This window comes from Triturus cristatus, chromosome 4_1 (genome assembly GCF_964204655.1).
Source record: "Triturus cristatus chromosome 4_1, aTriCri1.1, whole genome shotgun sequence".
NCBI classification, from domain to species: domain Eukaryota; kingdom Metazoa; phylum Chordata; class Amphibia; order Caudata; family Salamandridae; genus Triturus; species Triturus cristatus.
This window is the reverse complement of record NC_140585.1, coordinates 88,106,647-88,115,541: the sequence shown is the minus strand read 5'-3', so window position 1 is coordinate 88,115,541 and position 8,895 is coordinate 88,106,647.

Below are 8,895 nucleotides of genomic sequence, written 5' to 3'. Positions count from 1 at the left end.
TGGTCTCTCCAAAGTTGCCAGCTGCATGTCTGCTGGGAAATGATCTGGCAACCTCAGCCTTGGCTGAGGTTGAGCTAAAGGCCCATGCAGCCATGCTGGGCATCCCTGAATTGGTGTGTGTGCAAACCAGAGCACAGAGCAGGAGGAAGCTTGAAAAAGTAGATCTGGAGCCTGAAATAATGGCCCAACCAACCAAGAGAAAAGGTAAAAAGACTGGGGAACCAGCTTCTGTACAGCAGACCACTCAGGATCCCTCTCCACAGGGAGAGGACTTGGATACCCGTGAGGGAACTGAGCCCATGGAGCTTGACCCTTACCAGGTCGAACTCTTGGGCCAAAGGGGGACCCTCTAGGGAAGAGCTGTGCCAGGGTCAGCAACACTGCCCCACTCTTGAAAGCCTGAGGCAGCAAGCTGTTTCAGAAGCAAAGGGAGATGTCAGTGGTACCCACAGAGATTATTGGGAAGAGGGATTACTGTATGCTGAGGCAAGAGACTCCACTCCTGGAACCACCAAGAGGGTGGTAGTACCACAGAAGTACAGGGAGTTACTCCTAACTTTGGCTCATGACATCCTCCTAGCTGGACATCTGGGGCAAAACAAAACTTGGGAAAGCTTAGTTAGTCACTTTTACTGGCCCCAGATGCACCAAAAGGTGAAGGAGTTTGTCAGATCCTGTGTTACCTGTCAAGCCAGTGGCAAGACAGGTAGCCACACAAAGGCCCCCCTAATCCCACTACCAGTGGTGGGGGTGCCCTTTGAAAGGGTAGGTGTGGACATTGTGGGTCCACTTGAACCTCCCACAGCCTCAGGGAACACATTCATTCTAGTAGCAGTGGATCATGCTACTAGGTACCCTGAAGCAATCCCACTTAGGACTACTACAGCTCCTGCAGTAGCCAAGGCCCTCCTGGGTGTCTTCACCAGCGTAGGGTTTCCTAAGGAGGTGGCTTCAGACAGAGGTTCCAACTTCATGTCTACTTACCTGACCCACATGTGGAAGGAGTGTGGAGTGCAGTACAAGTTTGCTACACCCTACCATCCACAAACCAATGGCCTTGTTGAGAGATTCAACAAGACATTGAAAGGCATGATCATGGGACTCCCTGAAAAACTCAAAAGGAGATGGGATGTCCTGTTGCCATGCCTGCTTTTCGCTTACAGAGAAGTGCCACAGAAGGGAGTAGGTTTCTCACCCTTTGAAATTCTGTTTGGTCATCCTGTAAGGGGACCACTTTGTCTTGTAAAGGAGGGCTGGGAGAGGCCTCTCCAAGAGCCCAAACAATACATAGTGGACTATGTACTTGGCCTAAGATCCAGAATGGCTGAGTACATGGAAAAAGCATCCAAAAACCTTGAGGCCAGCCAGGAGCTTCAGAAGCACTGATATGACCAAAAAGCTGCACTGGTTGAATTTCAACCTGGGCAACAGGTGTGGGTTTTGGAGCCAGTGGCACTCCAGGATAAACGGAGTGGCCCTTACCCTATCCTAGAAAAGAAGAGTGAGGTCACCTACTTGGTTGACCTGGGCACTAGCAGGACACCCAAAAGGGTTATCCATGTGAACCGCCTTAAGCTCTACAATGACAGGGCTGACATCACCATGCTGATGGTGACTGATGAGGAACAGGAAGCAGAGAGTGAACCTTTCCCTTATCTCCTCTCATCCAGCCCACAAGATGGGTCAGTAGATGGTGTAGTCTTTTCAGACACCCTCTCTGCCGAACAGCAGACAGACTGCAAGCAAGTCTTGCAGCAGTATGCTAGCCTCTTTTCCCTGACCCCATGTCTGACAAACTGGTGTACCCATGATGTGGACACTGGTGACAGTGCACCTGTCAAAAATAAAATCTATCGTCAGTCAGACCAAGTCAAGGAAAGCATCAAGGCTGAAGTCAGCAAGATGATGGAGTTAGGGGTTATTGAACCCTCTGAGAGCCCCTGGACTAGCCCAGTGGTTCTGGTCCCCAAACCTCATCAACAGGGTGGAAAGAGAGAGATGAGGTTCTGTGTGGAGTATAGAGGGCTCAACTCTGTCACCAAGACAGATGCTCACCCTATTCCAACAGCAGATGAATTGATAGATAAATTGGGAGCAGCCAAATTTCTCAGTACTTTTGACTTAACTGCAGGGTACTGGCAGATTGGCATGGTTCCAGGAGCAAAAGAGAAAACAGCATTCTCCAAACCTGATGGGTATCATCAGTTCACTGTGATGCCTTTTGGGTTAAAGAATGCCCCTGCCACCTTCCAGAGGTTGGTGAACCATGTCCTCGCTGGGTTGGAGTCCTTTAGCGCAGCTTATCTTGATAATATTGCTGTCTTTAGCTCCACCTGGCAGGATCACCTGCTCCACCTTGGGAAGGCTTTAGAGGCTCTGCAAAATGCAGGCCTCACTATCAAGGAATCCAAATGCCAGATAGGGCAGGGCACTGTGGTGTACTTGGGCCATCTTGTTGGTGGAGGCCAGGTACAACCCTTACAACCCAAGATGTAGGCCATCCTGGAGTGGGTAGCTCCAACAACCCAGACCCAAGTCAGGGCATTCCTTGGCTTGACTGGGTACTACAGGAGGTTTGAGAAGGGATATGGGTCCATTGTGACTCCCCTCACAGAACTCACCTCCAAGAAGGTTAACTGGACAGTTAGTTGCCAAAAGGCTTTTGACACCCTGAAAGAAGTAATGTGCTCAGCACCAATTCTAAAAGCTGCAGATTATGCCAAGCAGTTCATAGTGCAGACTGATGCCTCTGAGCTAGGGATAGGAACGGTCCTATCCCACACCAATGATGAAGGCCAAGACCAACCTGTTGCTTTTATAAGCAGGAGGCTACTTGCCAGAAGAGCAGGGTTGGAGTGCCATTGAGAGGGAGGCCTCTGCTGTGGTTTGGTCCCTGAAGAAGTTGAGGCCATACTTGTTTGGTACTCACTTCCTGGTTCAAACCGACCACAGACCTCTCAGATGGCTAATGCAGATGAAAGGGGAAAATCTAAAACTACTGAGGGGGTCCATCTCCCTACAGGGAATGGACTTTGAAGTGGAACACCGACCAGGGACTGCCCATGCCAATGCAGATGGACTTTCCAGGTTCTTCCACTTAGACAATGAAGACTCCATAGGGAAAGGTTAGTCTCATCACCTTTCATTTGTGGGTGGGGGGGTTGTGTGAGAAAGTGCCATCTTTCTTGCATGGTATGCCCCCATTTTTGCTGAATTGCTGATGTACTTTAACTGAGTGTGCCCTGGGCTCCTGCCAATCAGGTGCCCAGGGCCTGTGCTCCTTCTCTAAAACTGCATGACAGCCTAAACCCAATTGGCATCTCTGGCTACCGGTCAGCCCCAGGTAAATGGTACCATAGGTACCCATGGCACTGTGACCAGAGAAGGCCCCTAAGGTCTGCAGCACTTATTGTGCCACCCTTAGAGGCCCTGTACCCTTACACACACACAATACCTTTGCAGGCTGAGTGTCTGGGTGCAGAACTAAAACAGAGTCGACAGGGCACACATCCTTGTGTGCCCTGTCCACAACCCACACTGCCCTGGCATATATCAGCCACCCCTCTAGCTGGGTGCCCTATGCCAGTGGTGTGGGCACAGGTGCATGAGCCCTGTGCCCCTACAGTACCCAGGTCCATCCCTGGGCACTTTAAGTGCAGTGCTGCCATTTAAGAGTATATAGTGCTGGGAAATCGTCAACACGAACTCCACAGCCCCATGATGGCTGCACTGAAGCTGGGAAGATTGGTATCAAACTTCTCAGCACATTAAACCTGCACTGATGCCAGTGTGGGATTTAATGTACAATGCACGACAGAGGGCATCTTAGAGATGCCCCCTGAACCTAACCTACAATCCACGTCTGGTCTGAGGGGCTGCCTAGGCTGCCACACAGCAGACACGTTGCTGGACCCCTGGGTGGCAGCCACCCGCTCTCCTGGGCCTGCAACAATGCACATCCTGGGTGAGGTGCTTGGTCTCCTCCCCCAGGATGGGCAGGGAAAGCTTCAAAGGCATTCCGCCTTTGTGAGCTTCTCCAGGCCACTTGCTGTACTCAGTTCAGTTCATAAACTTTATTCGGATAAGCATTGAATCCATAAAAGTACAAAACAGTAAAAACAATATGAGTGACAAGACAAGAGTAACGGTAGATATAGTAAAAATTCAGTTGCAGAACACAATATTACAAACTCGAGGTTGTAAATAAATGACAATTTAAAAACTCAGGGATTAAGCATTGTCTTACGAGCCCTGGTAGCAATTCTCAAGAATGAACTTAAACGGAAGACCAGCTCTTCATCAGTCAGGACAAGCATGCTTGAGTAGACAGAATCCAAACTAATAGGCCTGCTCCTGCTAAAAAAGGGGTAAAGAAACCCCTTACTGTATTTAATGTAATATTTACAAAAAAGCAGGAAATGAAGAGTGGATTGGGCACTCACCCCGTCACATGGACAGGGTACTAAATCAAGTTTCGGATGGAAGCCAAGCGGAAAACACAGAGCAAATTTGACTGTCCCTGCTCTCAAACGGAATAAAAGACTCCTTTCCCACTGACTCATAGGTAGAACAAGGTAATTTGGTAGAGGATGGCAGGGCCGCTCCAGTGACATATAACTGGAAACGAGAGATTTCTTCGATTCCAGCGCAGTTCTTTCAGTGCTATACAACAAATAAAGAGCACTTCTGAGGTCTTTTTTGTGCAGAGTTTCAGCTTTACCAGGATTTAAAAAGATGCAGCCTTTATTAATGCTGCATAAACTCTGATATGCCCCAGATACCCAGGGGATATCCATCCCCTTATCACACTTCAAACAATCAGTGATAATGTCTCTGGTAAGAGTAGCTGCCTCATTCTTCCATATCGATAGCCAGAAAAGGGCTGGTCGGGCACGTACAAAATCAGTTATATAATTTAAATTTAGTTCTTTGTGGCAAACATATTGTGGGCTAGAGATTGGGATGCCCAACAGCTTCCTACAAAATCTGTTTTCTTTCTGCTGAATGCAGGTGTTGTTCGCAATGCCCCATATCTCAGCTCCATAGGTGGCCACAGGAACACATTGTAATTTAAAAAAAATTAAGATAGCTAAAATGGTGCCTGTGGTCTTTGGGTGGGGGAAACTTAAAAATGAAATGATGGTCTTTGAGAACTTGCTCCTGGAGTGAGTAAGATGCAGCAAAGACCACCCAAGATAGGGAAATTTACAAGTGCTTATCAATTTCTGACTGCCAACAACAATGGAACTGAGCTGGCGTCTACGAGGACCACAGGACATTAAAAATGATTTACTAAAAGTAACTCTTAGGTCCAAGCTATCCATATATTTAACAAAAGACTGTATTAGAATATGCAAGGAGTTAGGGGTGCGGCATAGAAGAACCCCATCATCAGCATATAATAACACAGGGAGGGGTTTCCCATTAATCATGGGTACATCTTGGGACATGGATGCTAATAATTTGTTCAATCCATTAATATATATGATAAAAAGAAGGGGGGCCAAGACACAACCCTGACTGACCCCCCTTCCGACCTTAATTGGCCCTGAGACCTCACCATCTCTGCCAATCCTCACTTGTGCCTGAAGGTCTTTATGGAGGTATGCCAGGAAATGAACCAGAGGCTCATCCAGACCATAGGCCAACAGTATAGCCCACAGCCTTGACCTATTTACGAAGTCAAAGGCTGAGGACAAATCCATGAAGGCCAAATAGACTGGAGAGTTCCGTGCAATGGTTTATTTCCAGATTACAAGACTGAGACATTGTTTATTAGTGCCGACCTTGCTGCGGAAACCTAGCTGGCAGGGCTCTAGAATGCTACATTCCTCTGACCATTCCAGGATCCTAATATATAAAACTCTGCCCAATATTTTAAGAGTATTGTCGATCAGAGAAATAGGCCTATAGTTACTCGGGTGCGACCGGTCCCCCTTTTTGAATATAGGGACGCTAATACTCTTCGCCCAGGTGTCAGGTAACGGGGCGTGCGTTAGGTTACTAAAAACATTCAGAAGAAGCGGTGCCCAAAAATCCGAATTCCATTTGATGAAATCTATTGTTAGCCCATCAGGGCCAGGGGCCTTATTCCCAATACTCTGCTGAATAGCTTCTTCTACTTCAGAGAGGGATATCTGAATGCTAGTAAATAACTCATATTCGTACTGGTCGGTCGCTGAGGAGGGAATAGCATAGATTTTAGAAAACTGGGATTCCCAGGATTGGCTTGAGATGGTGCAACTAATGGGAGTTAATAACTGTCCCATGGATCGGAGATCCCTAACAGCAGACCAAAATCATTTCCCCCTTTTATCAGTAGCGGTCTGTGATAGGGTTTGCCAACAGTCCCTAAGAAGTACTCACTTCCGGTTGGTAACTGCCAAATTGTACTTCCGCCTGGCCAATTTCAAGTCTGAGGTATACCTAGGTTCAGCTGACAACACCCTACGCAAGTTCCTATTAGACCGGGAACATTCATCATCAAACCATCTAGAACCTTGCTTATTCTGAGATGAGGGTTTCGACAAAAGGGATTTAATAACCAGAGTTTAGAAAATTCATGAACTGCCTCTGGATGTGGGATTTGAAATGACCGACAATAATTAATGAGGGGCAAGTTATCCTTAACTAATGACTTAAACAAATCCTCATTGTCAATGCCACTCCAAATTAATCTTAGATTGTCAGTCGATGGCATTAGATCTCTTGCCCCGCATTCAGATAAAAAAGTGGGTCATGAAACAAATCTCAATGCTATTTTAATAGGGTTGTGATCCCCATGAATAGTAGCAACGACCTCTGCGTTAATTAAATAATCCATGATCAGGGGGGGGATAAAAACAAAATCTATAGTAGACGAATAGCCCCTACCTCTGAATGTTGGCTGATAATTATTAATCTCATATAGTGTACCCGTCTGGTCCATAAGGTTGACCAGGTTATGGGAACTCAAAAACACTGGCAGCTCGGCACCCCTACGGGAAGAAGGACCTTAGTTATGTGACTCAGCACCTGGACGCGTGTCATTAAGTTTTGCGTTAAAATCACCTCCTAAAATGATCCCAATCGGATTGCACAAGCGTTGTTGGTAGTCTAAATTAGAAATGAAATCGAAAAGCTCAATAAAATTCTTATTGGGAATAGAATGGAAGTCATTATTATAAAAATTTACCAAATAAAAAGAAACTCTTCTCGTATAAAGTACAATTTGAAAATTGCAATTGTTAGTTGGAAGTATCTTAAAACTTCCTCAAGCAGCTACATTAAGCCCAATAAAAAGGCCCCCTGATGGTCGACCATGTTTGTGACGAGAAGCCGCTACGCTGATGCAATAAAACCCCTTGATATACAGGTCAAGAAATGCCCATGTCTCCTGAAACATTACTACGTCTTGTTATCTAACTAAACGCAACCAATTCTGGTCATCAAGCTTGGACTGCAACCCTGCTACATTCCAACTAAGAATGTTTAAGTCTACTCCTCTGTCAACTCTAATTGGAGAGTGATCATCATTGTCATTTTCAATTATTACAGAAATTTCAGAGGGATTCTCCGTGTGGGGCTGCTGGTACTGCTGAACAGCCATCAAAGGTGGTTGTCAATCCTGTGCATCTAAGCTTGAGAATACATTAAACCTATTGGTTATCAAAGGCAAGACATGGGCGTCCATAGGTGGTTTAGGGGGAGGCTTATAGTAATGACCCAGGGGGAGCGCACTAATGCAGGTATTTAGAGTGGTGGATTCCTCAAAAATACTCAATAAGCGGCGAAACATGTTAGGTCTGCAAAAATTGAGAACAACACAATCGCCAATTATATTCTTAGCAGAGGGACCAACCCAACCTACTCTTCTGGCCATAAGGATATCGTTCATATTAGAGGGGCGAAACCCCTTGTGTTTACAAAGCCAGTATACAGACTTGTTACGCAAATCTGCAAATGACTCCCTTTGATCCCCAGCTAAATAGGGAACCCCAGCCAAGACTAACACATAAGGGCAGGAAGCAGGCGGTAGACTTACTACGTCAGTGTTTCCGCTCGGGCAAGCAGTTCTGGGACAATTGGAGATATCCCTGCTTACACTTGTCTCTCTTACAAGGGCACTAAGGCTTTGTTGCGTAAGGCAGCTTCTTCCTAATATTGGGTTTAAATCAGCTGTGTTTCCCTGAGAGGCACCCTGAATATCCCTCTGTTCACTGTGTGGATTTCACCCAGGAAGTACATTTGTATTGCTACAATTTGTGAGCGGGATAGCAGGAGTAGTATCTTTATGTGAGATAAAACTGGGATGTATGGAAGAAGGAAATAGTCCACCCCTGCCAACATTTTGATCAAAATTCACATTCCTACCCATTAGGTTAGTCAGTTCACAGTTCAGGGATTCTAATTTCACCCACAACAAATTAAAATTCATGTCAATTGCCTTCTTAAGGTCAGCCAGGGCATTTCCAATAGGTTTAATTACATCAGAAGGAACAACGGCATCTCCCACAGCACCTACATTAATGTCTGTAAGGGCAGAGTTAGCGAGAACATCCGTCTGTGTGTCCACTGAGATGGTGTGGATGACCACCTGGTTTGTCACGTTATTATCAGGTTTGCAGCCTTTGAGATTTTTAGACTTGGTCGTCCCTGCGTTTCTTTTCCTTTTACGAGGTTGGCTTTTCGATTTGGGATCTCTTTGAGGGCATGCCACCCGTGCTCTAGTATTAATGCCTGAAGCATCTGGGACATCCGTGACAGGGGCTCCCGAGCTTGACGATGTTAAGTCTGAAGGAACAAGACATTCTACGTAGGTGATGAATTATGGGGAGATTCGGGTGTTACACTGTCAGGGATTAAACCGCCTAATGATAGGCGTGAGTGTAGAGTTACAGGGTCCATGGACAGGCG